This window comes from Somniosus microcephalus, chromosome 8 (assembly GCF_052327205.1).
Source record: "Somniosus microcephalus isolate GS21.2 chromosome 8, FLI_Smic_1.0, whole genome shotgun sequence".
Lineage (NCBI taxonomy): Eukaryota > Metazoa > Chordata > Chondrichthyes > Squaliformes > Somniosidae > Somniosus > Somniosus microcephalus.
The window spans coordinates 49079001-49095901 of record NC_140994.1 but is presented as its reverse complement, the minus strand read 5'-3'; the positions used below and the strand labels follow the sequence as shown (position 1 = coordinate 49095901).

General features: G+C 47.5%; 1 long non-coding RNA gene across 1 annotated transcript; it reads right to left on the bottom strand.

The window, feature by feature from the left end:
- Nucleotides 1-12928: 12928 nt before the first annotated feature.
- On the bottom strand, nucleotides 12929-14961 carry LOC147113509 (uncharacterized). The gene is made up of 2 exons (XR_015079138.1): nucleotides 14743-14961; nucleotides 12929-13249 (listed from the first exon to the last, which is right to left on the bottom strand). It is a non-coding gene; the product is annotated as an uncharacterized LOC147113509 (long non-coding RNA).
- Nucleotides 14962-16901: the final 1940 nt, after the last annotated feature.

Here is a 16901-nt window from a genome sequence, read left to right as displayed (position 1 = left end):
CCTAAATTGGCGTTGCTTCGGTAGCGCTGCGCCGGCACCGATGACGTCATCGGTGTGCGCAGCGTCCCGGTTGCCATGGTAACCCGCCCGAACTCCGAAATTGAGTTGCGGCCGCCTCGCCCGTGGCAGCCGCAACCAGCGTTTTGTCAGAGGTGCCTTACTGCAGTTAGCGCCGGCGCATTAAAGGCCCCGCGGCGGCCGGCCGCTTTCCCGCCGGCCGCCTGCCCGCAGCTCCCTCCCCGGACTTCTCTCCCCCCCCCCCCGGAACAGATGCAAGCCCGGCACTTGTCCGAGGTGCCGGGCTCATTTTTAAGCAGATTTGCGCGGGCCACGGCCGGGTGCAGGCAGCTCCTCCTTAACGGAAGGAGGAGGCCTGCACTTCCCCAGCCTGCCGCACCGCATCGGGTGCCGCAGCGCCGGAATTGCGGCGCAAAACGGCAGTTAGCGCCCTTTTCCAGGCGCTAAGACCCTTCAGTAGCGCTGGCAGCCGTTTGGGCGCGGCGCCACTGAATTTTTGGCGCGCGCAGGGGACTTAGCGCCGGCACTAATTTCCGGCGCTAAAGCCCTGGCTAAGCCAAAACCCAATTTCTAGGCCTATAGATCAAATTTAATTGTACAAGAGCATAGGGCAGGATTTTAACTCGGAGGCAGGGAGAGCGTAGGGGGAGGGGGTGGGCTGGATTGCAGTAAGGCCCTCAGACCCTGCCGAATTTAACAGCAAGACCTGATTGACATTTTTTTCTCTGTTTCCCGCTCGCAGCCAGCCAGATTGAGAGGCTGACTGGCTGTCAGATGGTAGACCTGCGGCGCCAGGTGGGTAGGCCTGTGGCATCAGGCTCCACCCGACGACTAGAAAGGAGGGAGCGAGGGATCGGAGGGGGGGTTGGAGATCGGGGGCTGGAGATTGGAAGGCTGGTTGGGGGGGGGGGGGTGGTGTCGGAGATTGGGGGCCGGAGATCGGGGGCTGGAGATCGGGAGCGCGGTGGGGGGGGGGGAAGATTGGAGTCTGCGGGGTGAGATCGGAGGTGGGCGAGAGATCGGAGGCCTTGTGAGGGAGGTCGACGGCTTTGTGGAGGAGGTCAGGGGAGATCGTAAGGGTTGGGGGAGGGTATCTGATTGCGGGGGGGGGGGTTGGTGAGGCACATACGCTGGATCCAGCAGGTAAGTGGAACACCACTTACTTCCTGAATCCAGCAGCCCTCGCCTTCCTTTAGCTGCCAGGTTCCTTGAGGCCTGGGAAACCCAGCTGCCCAGAGTTAAATTTAAAATGGCGCTTCAAATTGAGGCACGCAGTCTCATTATAATATTTAAAGTGCCAACCCAACTCCTGGGAGTGTGTTGCCCGCCCGCCCCACTGTCCCACCTCCATTAAGACCAGAAGTAGGTGGGTAGGAGGCGAGTTGGTGTCGGGATTCAGATTTCTAAGGCCTCGATTTTCATTGGGCCGTGAGGCGGGCTTTTAGGCGTGCGGGGGGTTAAAATCGCAAAACCTAGGGGTCGCGACTCCCCCGCCTGGTTCCCGCTTCCACACCATTTTAACCTAGGTGTGTCTGATTGACCCGAATCAGCCCCGCCTGCAACAGGCGGGACTGGTCTTTAGGGCCCTTAAGCAGCACTGATTGGCCTTTATAATCCCATTTGAACAGGCCCTTGCCTGTTTAACCCTTTTCCCACGCAAAACACACCTGGTGGGGATGACGCCTGTGAAACCTGACGTGAACACTATTGGCTTGTTGACTATCAGCTGCAGGTCCAACATTAAAGAGGATATTTGATCAGTCATCATTTGCAGGTGGCAGGACTTTGTTGTCTCAGGTCTGGGGCAACTTTTAACAGGCCTAACCACACCTGTGGAAGGTTGGAGCCTCACACACTTCTCCAGTGTGACCTCCTGCGAAGCCCCTCTCGCCACCCTCACTCAGCGCTTCCTCAACTGAGGCACCTACCAGAAGCATGGGAGGCCTTTTTTTCCTTCCCCTCTTGGCATTAGAGGACTTCCAGCCCCATTCGCGAAATGACACACGCCACAACTGCAGAAGTTGCCATCAGAATTTTTATTTACAAGAACCAACTGATGGCATTTTAAAAATAAACACATTTCACCCAAGTGACTACCCTTGTGACTATTAGTGCTTTATTTTCCTCTTACGTGTGTTCCTACGTAGTGGTTCCCCTGTGGCTTCAGCAGATGTGGAGGCCCCTTGCTCACTTTCCTGCTGCTCCTGTCTCGACACCTTTGGTGGGCATCCTCTGGGATGGCGAGCCTGTGAGGCATCCATAACACCAATGGAGCCTCCACTCAATCCTATTGTTGCGGCTGTACCCCATGGGTCTAAGTGTTATTTTTGTGGCCAATCTAAACACCCCAGGCAACGATGCCCAGCCAGAGAGGCTACCTGTTTTAAATGTAAGAAACGGGGACATTTTAGTAAAATGTGTAAGGGTAATCCTGTACCCGATGTCTTTTCTGCTGCCGCCTATCGTTTTACTCTAGCCTCGGTTACGGTTGACCAGACCATACCGTGTTCCTTGTCGAAATCTATGATGGACATCAAGATTAATGGTCGTCCTACTGGGTGTTTGATAGACTGTGGCAGTACTGAAAGTTTTATACACCCCAACCTTGTTAACTCCTGTTCATTGAAGGTGTATCCTACTCGAAGTGAAATTGTGATGGCGTCCAAGTCCCTTACTTCGGAGGTAACTGGATATTGTAAAGTCACAATGACCGTTAAGGATACGGAGTATAAGGATTTTAAACTCCTCATATTACCACAGTTGTGTGTGAACTTAATTTTAGGCTTGGACTTCCAGTGTCAGCATGAGAGCGTTACCCTTAAGTATGGTGGATCCCAGCCTCCGCTCACTGTCTGCGGCCTTTCTACTTTAAAAATAAGTCTGCCTTCTTTGTTCGTGAACCTCGTTCCTAATTGTAGACCTATAGCGACTAAGAGTCGACGGTATAGTTCAGAAGATAAATAATTTATAAAAGAGGAAGTGGAAAGGCTTCAACGGGAGGGAATCATCGAACACAGTAATAGCCCGTGGCGTGCCCAGGTGGTGGTGGTTAAAACTAATGAAAAGAAAAGACTTGTGGTCGATTATAGCCAGACTATAAACTTGTATACCCAATTAGACGCCTATCCTTTGCCTCGTATTTCTGAGATGGTGAACCAGATAGCTCAGTACCGCGTGTTCTCCACCATTGATTTAAAGTCTGCCTACCATCAACTCCCCATTAAAATAGAAGACCGACCTTATACGGCCTTCGAAGCTAATGGGCGCCTGTACCAATTCCTTAGGGTGCCCTTTGGAGTGACGAATGGGGTATCCGTCTTCCAACGGGAGATGGATCGTATGGTGGATGAATACGCATTGGAAGCAACATTCCCGTACCTGGACAATGTTACTATCTGTGGGCGCGACCAACGGGAGCATGATCAAAATCTCGCGAAGTTCCTAGAGACTGCAAAGAGGTTAAACCTGACCTACAATGAAAACAAGTGTACCTTCAATACTACACGTTTGTGTATTCTTGGTTGCGTTGTGGAGAATGGGGTAATTGGGCCAGATCCTGAAAGATTACGCCCACTTAAGGAATTACCTTTACCTCACACTGTAAAAGCTTTAAGAAGGTGTCTGGGATTCTTCTCGTACTATGCCCAGTGGGTGGCTAACTACTCAGATAAAGTCCGACCTCTTATTAAGTCGACATATTTTCCGCTATCGGCGGAAGCTCAGGAGGCTTTCCTTAATATCAAACGGGACATTGAGAAGGCAGTGGCATGTGCCGTGGATGAGAAGATCCCTTTTCAAGTGGAAAGTGATGCATCTGATTTTGCGTTGGCAGCAACTCTTAACCAAGCTGGTAGACCAGTAGCTTTCTTCTCTCATACATTGCAAGGACCAGAAGTTCGACATTCTTCAGTGGAAAAGGAGGCACAGGCGATTATCGAAGCAGTCAGGTATTGGAGACATTATCTCACTGGCCAACGTTTTACGCTCATTACTGACCAGCGATCTGTGGCCTTTATGTTCAATACTAAGCAGAGAGGCAAGATCAAAAATGATAAGATTTTAAGATGGCAAATAGAACTGTCAACATATGACTATGATATTCAGTACAGGCCTGGAGTATTTAATGAGCCATCGGATGCTTTGTCATGAGGAGTATGTGCTAGTCTAGGTATAGATAAGCTTCAAAGTCTCCACGACGCACTCTGCCACCCTGGGGTTACCAGAATGAACCACTTCATTAAGTCCCACAATCTACCCTACTCTATTGAGGAGGTCCGGACAATGACCAGAACCTGTCGTGTTTGTGCTGAATGCAAACCCCGCTTCTATAAGCCGTCCGAGCCAGCTCATCTTATTAAAGCAACTCGACCATTTGAGCATTTGAGTCTCAATTTTAAAGCTCCCCTTACATCGAGCAACCGTAATGTCTATTTTCTTAATATTATGGATGAGTACTCTCAGTTCCCTTTTGTTATCCCCTGTCCAGATGTGACTAGTGCTGTTGTAATTAAATGCCTCTGCCAACTGTTTTCCTTGTTTGGCATGCCTAACTATATACATAGTGATAGGGGTTCTTCCTTTATGAGTGAAGAATTGTGACAGTTTTTGCTATCGAAAGGGATTGCAATGAGTAGAACTATCAGCTATAACCCTCGTGGTAATGGGCAGGTCGAGAAAGAAAATGCGACAGTGTGGAAGGCTATCGTACTGTCTCTGAAGTTGCGAGGCCTGCCGACCTCTCGCTGGCAGGATGTCCTGCCAGACGTGCTGCATTCCATAAGGTCTCTTTTGTGTACAGCGACGAATGCCACCCCTCATGAAAGGATGTTTAGTTTTCCAAGAAAAGCTACTAATGGAGTATTGTTACCCACATGGTTGACGACTACGGGCCCTGTGTTGTTGCGCAGACATGTGAGAGGCCACAAGACTGATCCACTGGTGGAGGAAGTACAACTCCTCCATGCTAATCCTCAGTATGCGTATATTCAATATCCGGATGGGTGAGAGGATACGGTCTCCATTAAAGATCGTGCACCTGCTGGAGCTCGAAAAGTCTATTCAGTCTATTCTGAACACTCACCATGTTTTCAACACTCTGGCGACTTAGCTCCTCCATGGCCGTAGACATCCTCTCCTCTACTGTAGCCATCCTTTCCACGGAGATTGCCATCCTTTCCATGGTGATGCGTTCATGCGCCAATGACTCCTCAAAGGCTCTGCTCATGTTCGCTATGGACTCCTCCATTCGCTCCACACTCGCAGCGACCCTAGAGACAAAACCTGCCAGAGACTCCTGCATCTGTGCCTGGAGTTACACAGAAACATAGAAGATAGGAGCAGGAGTAGGCCATTTGGCCCCTCGAGCCTGCTCCACCATTCAATGAGATCATGGCTGATCATCCAAATTCAGTACCTTGTTCCTGCCTTCTCTCCATATCCCTTGATCCCTTTAGCCTTAAGAAATATATCCAACTCCTTCTTGAATATATTTAATGAATTGGCCTCTACTGCCTTCTTTGGTAGAGAATTCCACAGGTTCACCACTCTCGGGGTGAAGAAATTCCTCCTCATCTCTGCCCTAAATGGCTTACTCCTTATCCTTAGAGTTCCATCACCTCTGATCTTACGGATGGACCCAGAGGCAGAGGGTCGACATGCAGCTGAGCTGAGCTGGCAGAGTCCTGCGCCCTCCGACGAGGACTCTTCACTGCTGTCCCTGTCTCCACAATCTGCTGATGTTACCTTGTGAGCTGTGATACACCAGGTGACAACTCCACTCTATGTCCCGAAGGTCCCACCGAGGTGTGAATGTCTGCGCTGGTGCTGGGTGCGCTTATTGCTGATGACGCTGCGCCCTCAGAGGTTGCAGATTCCTCTGAGGAGTCTGGCTGCTCAGGCTCTTCCTCCTGCAGAGTGGGGACAGGGGCTCTCGATGGTCCTGTGGGGGAGCCAAGGAAAAAGTTAGAGATGTGATGCCAAGGTTACATGCACATTGCATTCTGCAGATGATCATAAGTCCATATGATGTAGCTTCAGAATCATTATCAGCGACTCATGCAATGCCAATGAGAGAGATGGAAAACTATTCTGTCACCAGCTTGCGGGGATGCTCAAGCCTGTCCTTCCCCAACATCCACATCTCGGCCAGCCCCGGCAATCTTTAGGTTGCCTTCCTCCCAGGGGGTGAGCTGGGCTAATGAGGGCGGCCCTCCTCCTGTCCTGGCTCGCTCTCTCCTGTTGTGAGCTCTCTTTTCCTGCAATGAAGGAGACAAGTGGAGGTTGAGTGAGAATGAAGGAGTGAGTGCAGAGATTGCATAGCATAGATACTTAGAAGGAGACAAAGATGGAGTGAGGTTGCAAGACCAAGGGCCCTCCCTCTGTGTTGTCAGTTGTGTTCAAAGCATCAGAGTGAGATGGAGTGTGATGGCTGCATGGTGGCATAGTTCTGTGAATGTGAGCATAGAGAGAGAGGGAATGGGTAAGGGTGCATGGGTGTGAGTGTCTAGTGGGATGTGCAGGAAGAGATTGCTAAAGCTGAGTGCTGGTGAGGAAAGGCAATGGGGATCAGATTGAGGGTGATGGAAACATCATACAGTACTTACTTTTCCAGTGCGAAGAAGGTCATGGAATCTTTTCCTGCACTGCAACCACGTTCTTTGTGTTAGCCCCAAGGAGTTGATTTGACCTGCCACCTCTAGCCACATAGCCTTGGTCTGGCTGGGAGGCCTCTTCCTCCCTGAAGATGGGAAGAGGACCTCCCTGTGGGCCCTAGCACCATCCAATAATGCCTGTAGTGAAGCCTCATCAAATTTGGGCTCAGATCTGGCCCTCCCGCTGGCCGTTCCTCCTGCAGGCTCCTGTGCCATCTTAATGTGAAAGGTTGGAAGCCTGCAGAGGAAGCAAGGCTTGCTGTGGACCTTAAAACCAGCAGCAATTATGACATCATATTCTGCGACTTTCTGACTGGAAATACCCAATTGCCAAGGCTTCCCACACGCTGGAAATCAATTGGCCAATTGTTTTAAATTTGCATCAATCTCACAGACCCATTTACAATCGTGTCGGAATCACTAAATTCGGGGAAACCGCCAATTCCCCGCACCTGAACGAAAATCGACCCCTAAGACTTTAACCTCCCACCCGACCCAAACCCGCCTGTTTTGGGGGTTTAAATTCCCCCCATAACAATGGATCCTCATTCCATTTGCCAATAGATCTTGAATGAATTAATAAAAATGCGCTATTCATGAAATAGGAACCACTAGCATTACTTCGTTAGCCGTGTTAATTTATGAATAAAGGTCAGGTTACATCCACGCCATATCCTCCCAAGCCAGAAGATGTTGGGTTCTAGCCCCACTACAGATCTGAACATCTAGAATGATTAATCTAGAGTGTAGTACTGAGGGAGTGCTGCACTGTGAGGGTGCTATCGTTTGGTGGAGACTCTGCTCTAGATCTCTGTCCAAGGGGCTCCCTGCAGATGGCCATGGAGTTGCCATATGCCAGATAATGGCCTGCAGGTCTGTGAATCCATCTTGCACCACTGTAATGATATCAGACATGTACTTCTGAATATTGTCTGACAATTCTTGCAGGCTGCTGTGAATAATCTCAAAAGAGTTGAAAGAAATACTTTTACTGATCGATGAGCTCCCTTCCATAGGCAGTCACTGTGAGATGAGCATCCACGAATCCTGCAGTTAAGGAGGAATATCTGGGACTGGTCCTGCAGCCAGTGGTTCGGGTTTCTCAGCTGTTATCTCCCGTCCTCTTCCTCACTTGTGCGTGTCCATCACTCGGTTCTTCTTCTTGACCTTCACTCTGCATGTCCCTGGGGGGATATCTCTGAGCTGGTGCCTACGTGAGGTTATTATGAAGCAGTGGCATCTTGTTCATCACAGGGACCTGGTCCTTCATCTTACAAGAAACTCAATAGATAAAGAAAAGAAATATGCTACAATGCTTATAATATGAAACGGTCTTTGATGTAGATAACATGCCAAGTTATTGTGGCTAGAATTTTCATGTGCAGTGAGGAGAGATTTGTGTCCACAGGACTGATCAGTGCTGATTCTGGCAAAGTTTCCAGGGTTACCCTTATTTAAATTTTTTCAGCAGGCTCCTGTCTGTGCTTGGGCACTCATCACTGGGGGTTTGGGGATGTGCATTGTTGTAGGAAAAATGATTCCTCGGAAACTAGACTTTGAGTAAGAGAGACAACTTTATTAAATGACAGAGCTCTGGGAGAAGCGTCTGCAACCATGCGGTCTGCGAGAGCACCTTCTCCCCAATTGTAGTACGTGCCGAGCTTATATACAATTCCAAGAAGTTGGTTTTAGATGATTTACATTCATCCAATCAATTCATTTATTAGCGCATATCATTATTTTCCTCCAGTCAGGAGTTTACACACTTGTGTTGCCAATTCTGCCTCTTCAGGTCTTCGTTCCGTCTTGTTCCCCGGCGGAATGTGATTAGTTCGATAATAGGATACAAGTGATTAGTTCGATGATAGGATACCAGTGAACCTTGTTAGTCCTCAGTGATTCAATTAGTCCCAGTCAGGACACGAGATGAACTTTGTTCCAGCCATGCGTAAGCGTGGCATGTCTCACTGTGCAGTGATTCAATTAGTCCCAGTCAGCGAATTTGTTGTTCGTGTCTTTTCCAGCCAAAATCTTGTCCAGCAATCTTGTCCAGCAAAATTTTATTCTAACAGCATGAAATGATTGCTGCTGCAGGATTCCAACATTAGCAGCAGGTTGAAGGGACAGGCAGCCATGAAGACCAGAGAAACTTTGGAGCCTTTGATTTGGAAGGAAAAATTTGCAGCTTTAGGTAAGTCCATTGATGGCCTTGCCCTTGCCGCCTGCTCAGTCGAGCAGGTTAAAATTGTGATTGTTCTGCTCCAGGGCGTGTAAACAGCCTGGTCAATTTTAACTGCCTACCGGGTGGATAGGGTTAAAATTGCCCCCTATGTGTTGTGCCCTTCCTACTAATGAAGGATTGGTGCCACTTCTGGCCCTGGTATTATTAGGCAGCAGCATGTCCTATAGGAAGCTAAATATTTCATTTTAACAAATGGTGCAGATAAAAGAAGATGGGTAGCACTTCCAAATTAAAGAACATGTGCCATTTATACCCTGCTGTGCCAAATCATGCATAGGGAATATTAATTCTTTCACACCACTTCAAACATAAGACATGAAAGACACTGGCTGTAGACATTTCGGGCTTGATTTTCATTGGGCCGTGAGGCGGTAGGCGTGCGGGGGGTTAAAATCGCAAAACCTAGGGGTCGCGACCCCCCCCCCCCGCCTGGTTCCCGCCGCTGCGCCATTTTAACCTAGGTGTGTCTGATTGACCCGAACCAGTCCCGCCTGCAACAGGCGGGACTGGTCTTTTGGGCCCTTAAACAGCACTGATTGGCCTTTATAATCCCATTTTAACAGGCCCTTGCCTGTTTAACCCTTTTCCCATGTAAAACACGCCTGGTGGGGATGACGCCTGTGAAACCTGGCGTGAACACTATTGGCCTGTTGACTATCAGCTGCAGGTCCAACATTAAAGAGGATATTTGATCAGTCATCATTTGCAGCTGGCAGGACTTTGTTGGCTCAGGTCTGGGGGAACTTTTCGAAGGCATAACCACAGCTGTGGAAGTTTGGAGCCTCACACACTTCTCCAGTGTAAACTCCTGCGAGACCCCTCTCGCCACCCTCACTCAGCGCTTCCTCAGCTGAGGCACCTACCAGAAGCATGGGAGGCCTTTTTTTCCTTCCCCTTTAGAGGCATTAGAGGACCTCCAGCCCCATTCATGAAATGACACACGCCACAACTGCAGAAGTTGCCATCAGAAGTTTTATTTACAAGAACCAACTGATGGCATTTTAAAAATAAACACATTTCACCCAAGTGACTACCCTTGTGATTATTTGTGCTTTATTTTCCTCTTACGCGTGCTCCTACGTAGTGGTTCCCCTGTGGCTTCAGCAGGTGTGGAGGCCCCTTGCTCACTTTCCTGCTGCTCCTGTCTCGACACCTTTGGTGGGTGTCCTCTGGGATGGCGAGCCTGTGAGGGCTTGCCAGCAGTCTGCTGCTCCTGCGGCTGTGCAGGGGTTGAGACCTCTATCTCTGTTGGGTGTGGACTCCGGCAGGGCTCTGACCGAGGGCTCTGCAGTGGCATGGAAGTGTGAACGCTTGGAGAGGAGCCCCCACTTCCTTGAGGTCTGCCATCAACCTCCCTCTCATGAGTCAGGTCCCCCTCAGTGCCTGCAAGTGGCTTGAGAGCAGCTTGCTGCACATCAGGGGGGCCATGGGGACCCGTTTCTACAATGGCAGTCCTACTCAGAGGGCCTGCCATGAAGGTCTGGTTTCTCTGTTCAATAGCTGACCATCGCTCCTCCAGAGATGTCAGTCTATTCTGAACACTCACCATGTTTTCAACACTCTGGCGACTTAGCTCCTCCATGGCCGTAGCCATCCTCTCCTCTACTGTAGCCACCCTTTCCACGGAGGTTGCCATCCTTTCCATGGTGATGCGTTCATGCGCCAATGACTCCTCAAAGGCTCTGCTCATGTTCGCTATGGACTCCTCCATTCGCTCCACACTCGCAGCGACCCTGGAGACAAAACCTGTCAGAGACTCCTGCATCTGTGCCTGGAGTTCCATCACCTCTGAAATTACGGATGGACGCAGAGGCAGAGGGTCGACATACAGCTGAGCCGAGCTGGCAGAGTCCTGCGCCCTCCGACGAGGACTCTCCACTGCTGTCCCTGTCTCCACAATCTGCTGATGTTACCTTGTGAGCTGTGATACACCAGGTGACAACTCTACTCCATGTCCTGAAGGTCCCACCGAGGTGTGAGTGTCTGCGCTGGTGCTGGGTGCGCTTATTGCTGATGACGCTGCGCCCTCAGAGGTTGCAGATTCCTCTGAGGAGTCTGGCTGCTCAGGCTCTTCCTCCTGCAGAGCAGGGAGGGGGGCTCTCGATGGTCCTGTGGGGGAGTCAAGGAAAAAGTTAGAGATGTGATGCCAAGGTTACATGCACATTGCATTCTGCAGATGATCATAAGTCCATATGATGTAGCTTCAGAATCATTATCAGCGACTCATGCAATGCCAATGAGAGAGATGGAAAACTATTCTGTCACCAGCTTGTGGGGATGCACCTGTCTGTCCTTCCCCAACTTCCGCATCTCTGTCAGCCCCGACAATCTCCAGGACGGCTTCCTCCCAGGGGGTGAGCTGGGCTAATGAGGGCGGCCCTCCTCCTGTCCTGGCTCGCTCTCTCCTGTTGTGAGCTCTCTTTTCCTGCAATGAGGGAGACAAGTGGAGGTTGAGTGAGAATGAAGGAGTGAGCGCAGAGATTGCATAGCATAGATACTTAGAAGGGGACAAAGATGGAGTGAGGTTGCAAGACCAAGGGCCCTCCCTGTGTGTTGTCAGTTCTGTTCAAAGCATCAGAGTGAGATGGAGTGTGAGGGCTGCATGGTGGAATAGTTCTGTGAATGTGAGCATAGAGAGAGAGGGAATGGGTAAGGGTGCATGGATGTGAGTGTCTAGTGGGATGTGCAGGAAGAGATTGCTAAAGCTGAGTGCTGGTGAGGAAATGCAATGGGGATCAGATTGAGGGTGATGGAAACATCATACAGTACTTACTTTTCCAGTGCGAAGAAGGTCATGGAATCTTTTCCTGCACTGCAACCACGCTCTTTGTGTTAGCCCCAAGGAGTTGACTTGACCTGCCACCTCTAGCCACACCGCCTTGGTTTGGCTGGGAGGCCTCTTCCTGCCTGAAGAAGGGAAGAGGACCTCCCTGTGGGCCCTAGCACCATCCAATAATGCCTGTAGTGAAGCCTCATCAAATTTGGGCGCAGATCTGGCCCTCCCACTGGCCGTACCTCCTGCAGGCTCTTGTTCCATCTCAATGTGGAAGGTTGGAAGCCTGCAGAGGAAGCAAGGCTTGCTGTGGACCTTAAAACCAGCAGCAATGATGACATCATATTCTGTGTCTTTCTGACTGGAAATACTCAATTGCCAAGGCTTCCCACACGCTGGAAATCAATTGGCCAATTGTTTTAAATTTGCATCAATCTCACAGACCCATTTACAATCGTGTCGGAATCACTAAATTCGGGGAAACCGCCAATTCCCCGCACCTGAACGAAAATCAACCCCTTCTTATCCATATAATAGTTTCTTCCCACTTCCAGTGTTTTATTGGACAGTCTTTGCTTCCTTATTAATATGGATTGACATTAGCAGCCAGATTGAGCTCCCCTCTATTTGGAAGTCTGTTTTGTTTGTAGCCCATTTGCACATAAATATCAACTGTCACACCGTATTTACATCATTCATGGTGGCAACAGAACTTTTACACTACAAGTAGCTTTTCATAGATGGTTTCACAATCCATATTGGTCCTTTGACCCCTCATTTACATATTAGCATTGGTTTACCTTTGTACTTTTGTCCAAGTAATTGAACGTTTTCCTGACCTCATCTGAAGCCTGGAGGGTCAGGGACACAGTGAACAACCACTTGCAAGGCACAATGGCACCTGGTCTTGTTGGTATTACACCTGCTGAGCTGAAAAGGGCCCCTTTCCTCTTCAGGGCCGCATCTACAGATTGAGACGGCGCACAGTCCATGAATCAGGCTTTTCATTTGAGCAGCTGACATATTGTAAGTTTGGAATTACTTGCAGCTGGCTTAATGTTGTTGGGTGTTACATGTGTTTGTTAAATGTCTGTAAAGTCCATTCAGAAATGTGAACCAAAACACAGGAGAGGGGTCTGGAGGTACTGGGGGAAACCTCATTAAAATTGTCCATGCTGTGTGCAACACCAGTGAAGAAGGCAAACAAGACCTTATGGTATGACGGCAGAGAAATAAAGCAACTCCTTATGCTTGTATAGTGACTTTAATATATAAAATATTCCAGGTACTTAACATTGGAGAAATGGACACCAATAAACAGTGGGAGAATTAGAAATATGACCAGAAATGTGCCCCTCCTCCATAATATACCTCCATGGGCTTGCTGTTCTTCCACCCTGCACAGTCATATCTGATGTATCCTGAAGCTCATTCCTTGGCCCCCTTCTTTTATTCATTTACATATTACCCATTGGTGACATCCATAGGCAAGGGATCAGCTCAGCTTTCATATGCATGCTGATGACATCCAGCTTTACCTCGCCACTGCTTCCCTTGACTCCATAACTGTGGAGGAAGAATAATGTCAACAAATTCATGAGGGAGTTAGATAGCTTTTCGGCAATTTTTCTATGATAATCTTTTTCAGTTCTGTATGTTCCTACATTTCTAATTTAGGATTATCTAGCTTTCCACCTTTAACGCTGACTGCAAAGTGAGGAAAGACTGCTACCGGAGGAAAACTTGTGTGAATCCACATGGAAGAATAGCAGTGTTAGTTAATCCCAAGACAGAAAACATATCTGACATAGCACACATGGGCCCCGAATTTCTATGGGGTTCTCATGATCTCCATCTGTAACTTTGGCGGAAATCCTGGAGGAACGGTGTTAATAGCCGTATTTGGCCGATTACAATCGGGCCGGATTTTCCGATCGGAGGCTTCCTGCGTGCGGATGCCTCCGATCGGGAAAATTCTACGAACTTACCTGCTGGCTTCGTAGGTCCCGACACTTCCGATCCTGGGCCTCTCCTGGTCTGCACGTGCAGAGGCCCAGGTATCCCAGGGGCACAGGCGGTTCGCAAGCATCCCTGGGATCACGTAGGCCATGGGGAACCAATCAAAGAAGGGAATCCCCCTTCACACTTTTGACCGGTCTCTCCACACAGATCTGTCAAAAGTGTGAATGAGGATCACTCAAAAAACACAATAAAACATTAAATAATTTGTTTTAAATCACGTATTTAAAATTAGTTAAAATTACATTAAATTAAATATTTTAAACAAAAATTAAATTTTTTGAAAAAATATTGAAGTTTTTTATGGGGTTAAAAATAAACTTACCTTTTTTAAAGTATTTAAAAATGATAAATGAGTGAAATTAAAAAAATTAAATTAAAAAAAACAAACTCTTATGCTGGTAAAAGCAGGCCTTACGCTTGCTTTTACCAGGCGTAAGATTTCTAAGGGTTTTCAGCGGGCGGAGGTTCTGCAGAAAGCGGAACTCTCCACCCGCAGAGGCCCTTCTCCAGGGCAGGCAGATGATCTGTCAATTCTTGACAGATCGGAAATGCCGGTTTTCAGCGCATGCACTTCGCATGCCTGAAACCGGTACTTGCGAGGCCCCTACGGGTGCGTACACAGCTCGTACACACCCATGGAGGTCGGAAAATCCAGCCCATAATGTCTCTGGGGCTTCTGTTGATCGCCTACCAGCGAACCCCCGTGGCAATGGAAATTAGATGGTCTTCTCTGAACTAGTGGGAGCTTACACAGTCAGTATTATGAGGGGGTACTTTGCTTTTCTGTATATAATAAATCTTGTGAACTGTTCTTTGTGTAGTGGAGACTGATGAATGTAAAGGTTTTGGTCCTGGCTCTGAAGGTTGCTCTGTCCACAAGCCCATGTCACCAGATTTCCCGTGGTCGGCCAATGTTAGTTATTAAAATCTATACAGGCAAGCTCCTAGCCCCGATTGGCCATGTTCTATGCTGTAATCTTGTATTGTTTTATGGGTCCTCAGTAGCATGTGGGATGAATACATCGTTACATTCCTACCTGGATGGAAAATCGTTCGAGGTGCAAATCCAGCGGAGAATAAGTGGAAGTACTCATTGTTCAATTTCCTGACTCTAGCATCAACCAAATCCTGCTGGTGAAACTCGAAGTGCTGGGCGAACATCTTCCCTACAGATCTTGACATGTCAGTGTACTATACATTGTTGATGGAAATTATTTGGTTAAATTATGTGGAGAATGGTGCATTCTTTTTTCATTTGCCATCTGTAAAAGAAACAATAAGCTCCTGTCAATAGCCTGATATTCCGTGAGGTTCAATGCCATTTTGTATCATCACCCAATGACAGAGGTTTAAAAAAAAATCCATATAATGGTTAGCAGAGGATTAAAAATAATAATTCAATGCCAAAGATCAAATAGCTAAACTTTACTTTAGTAGTTTATATTGCCACACAAACTCTATGACAGGATTACAGTGTTCCAATCCACTCCTAACCAGCCAGTATTTTCTATATATTTGTCAGCTTGAAGTAAACACTTCCAATAATAGATTCATTGTCCTGTCCCACATCTTCCCCTCTTCTGTCCTAAATATGACAAAGAGCTTCTCGTGTTTGATCTAGCCTGGTTCTGAATGTTATAATATTCATATGCCAGCCTGCCACATGAATATCTTTCTATTGTCCAATCACCACTAATGATTCATTATACTTGAAATTCAAGAGCTTAATACCATTGATTTTGACTTTTCTATTTCCTATGTTGTTCGGTTCTAGAATTCTGTCAATTTTTAAATTTTTGAAGATAGATGCCACAAGATGGGGCAGATGTTAAATATGAAATTGTATTGCACAACATAAATCCTTTTTTGGATTAAACTGTATACAGAAATAGAAAGAAAAGTTTGCATTTATCTAGCGCCTTTCATGACCTCAGGATATCCCAAAGTACTTTACAGCCAATTTTTGAAGTGTAGCCACTGTTGTAATGTGGAAAATATAGAGGAATTCTATAACATAGAAAGAAAAAAAAGACTTGCATTTATATACAGGAAACTCTCGATTTACCGGCACCCAAACAACTGGAAATCTCGGTTAACCGGCAAAATTCAGGAGTAGGTTCAGTTAAGTTTTTCTTCATATTAGTGGCCGTTTCTTGATTCTTGGCTGTGTAATCGGGGGCTCCTGCACTTGTTGCTAAGCAACAGGGATGCTTGGTCTGTGGCCAGGCTTCCTGCACCTGTTGCTAAGCAACAGGGAAGCCTGGGTTTGTTGCTGTGTACGGAGCTCTCGTACCTTTTAACTATAGCTCTCTGTAATCCGGACTTTTTGATAAACCGGCACCACGCCGGTCCCGTCGGTGCCGGATAAAAAAGAGTTTCCTGTAGCACCTTTCACAACCTGAGGACGTCCCAAAGCGCTTTATAGCCAATGAAGTACTTTTGAAGTGTAGTCACTGTTGTAATGTAGGAAACACAGCAGCCAATTTGCGCACAGCAAGCTCCCCACAAACAGCAATGTGATAATAACCAGGTAATCTGTTTTAGTGATGTTGATTGAGGGTTAAGTATTGGCCAGGACACTGGGGATAACCCCCCTGCTCTTCTTCAAAATAGTGCCTTATAAGATGTGTTATTAGGGGAAGAAAACCTCTTCAAAAGCAGGGTATTGCTAATTATGTTCAACAACATTTACACTCTGTGCGTTAACTAGATTTTTATGTGCTTGATGCCTTGAAAACAACACCATGCTGACCTATATAGTCTAAAAGACATACTGCTATTTATACCACATCTAAAATCAGACCAGACTTTCTTCATCCTCTTTCATGCAGAGAAATGACAATCAAGTTGGTTCAAACATTTGTGCCCATGTTTCAGTCTAATAAGACATGTTCCAGTGATGGAATGTACTCTCTGATTAATTGATGAGCCGTTCTAATTCTTATCTCTACTGAGGACATATTATGGAAAACTGTAATAACTGTGATCTAAATATCAGCAGATAATATTGTTAAATTCCTGTTGAGTTCACTGATCAGCTAATACTTTGTCATATCAAAGATCCAATGAGCTCTAGTTGTCAAGGTAGCTGGGTTGGGCGTTGATCTGTTAAATACCCTTTCTGCAACTGGCTGATACAGGTGGCCTACAGTGAAATCACATTATCACTTTTTCAGAGTAGCTGTCTGATACTTTT